Genomic DNA, 1,792 nt, shown 5'->3' with positions numbered 1-1,792 from the left:
GCTTCCAATCTTACACTATTTTTCCAAAGAAACTTATTGAGATCTTCGAGCGATACATCGTAGTTACTTTTTGTATGTACTGCTATTTGACTCAGCTGGTTTCTTGAGAAGAGACAGTTCCACATATTTATTCAAACCATTTGTTTGAAGGTTCAGAATGTGAACAACATATTTATTACAGAAATGCTTTGTATTGCAAAACGGTTTTACTGTTGGTCTAAGTAGAAACAGGATGTAACTCGGCAAATGGCATTTCCCAATAGTTTGGGAAACATCTCCAATTTCACCTTTCACTTCGCAAAACATGTTTTATGTGAAACTGGCAACTTCTATAAAACTGTTTTGAATGTGAACATTGTTTTCCTGAAAAATCCAAAAAGACATCGATTTAAAATTGTATTTTTTACTTTGAGAAGTGATGACAAAAGAAAATATCCTAAAGAAAAAAAACCCCAATCCTAAAAGACATTTGAACACTTCAAAGATTTCATCCAAAATGTAAGTGGAAATAACCAGGAAGTTAAAACAAAGCTATAGCATTCCAGCTACACCGATCAGTTCAATTAAGACACATATTACGAACCTTTCTTACAACTTCAAACACAAAAACATATCACAAAACATTGACAGGTTGTGTGGTTCTGCCAATGCGTTGGCAGAACCACACAAACACATCAAATGGGGTTTTATCTGGGCTCAAAACCAAACAGTAGTTTCAGATCACGCACACAGAGAATAAAAAATAATAACATTAGTGAGCATTCATTGCACACTGCATCAAAAATGGAAATCACAGTGATCAGTATGTGTCATACACGTTTTTCCAAACTCATGTGGCTGATTAGCAGGTCTACAAAAACTCCAAAAATATGAAGCAAAAAAAGAGATGGATCTTCCACTGCTACCCCTCCTCCATCCATCTTCTTAATATTTACAAAATAAAGTAGTGCACAGCTCGCGTGCAACAGAGGATCTACTTAGATTTGATTGTTCACTTTGTCCTGTGTCTGCTGTTTACATAAGAAACAAGTAAAAACACACAATATATTAATAAGACTTGTATGTCTCATACTATATTTTACTTAAAGAAATTGTCATTTTTGCATTTTTCTAACTCAATATAAGACACATAAATCAATTAAACACTATGTTATATGGAAAACATGTGAAGAGGGACACTTATGGATAAATTATGGTATGAGACATGCAAGTGGCTTATTCATATGTGTTGTGATTGCATGTACAAACACATGGTCTGTCACAACTGCTCTTTACCGAAATGATTTCTCCCCCTTCTTCTCTTCCTCTTCTTCATTTCAGATTGTTTCCAATATTTACTGGTACGAACCATCACCGCATGCTTGCTTTGCAGTCTGAAATAGCTTCTACTGGTTTCATCACATCAGTAACTGCAAAAGCCAACAGTTTTAACATCTGTGCATCATCAATCTATCATTGAGGTAGAGAGAATGTGTTTAGAGTTTTGAAGAAAAAAAAGGGCCTCACTAGGTAAAAATTGTTAAAGTTTTTGTCATAAGAGTGGCAAATATGATCAATTTTCATAGCAAATTGAGAATTAGGAGTTAGTGTTTTAGCAGTAAATAAAGCATTTATGCCCTGAAGTTTCATATAAAGCCATTCAGGGCTTTCAAAGGCATTTTGCCTAACAGATGGACATACGACAAATTGTTGAACAAACACACTGACAGGCAGATGGTCTGGGGCAATTACCTTGGATTAATACTTGTCCGGTCCCCTAGGTTCATCGTGTAAGACAATTCTGGGCCAAACA

Source organism: Astatotilapia calliptera, chromosome 7 (assembly GCF_964374335.1).
Source record: "Astatotilapia calliptera chromosome 7, fAstCal68.1, whole genome shotgun sequence".
Classification (NCBI taxonomy): domain Eukaryota; kingdom Metazoa; phylum Chordata; class Actinopteri; order Cichliformes; family Cichlidae; genus Astatotilapia; species Astatotilapia calliptera.
Note: the sequence above shows the minus strand (reverse complement) of the source record.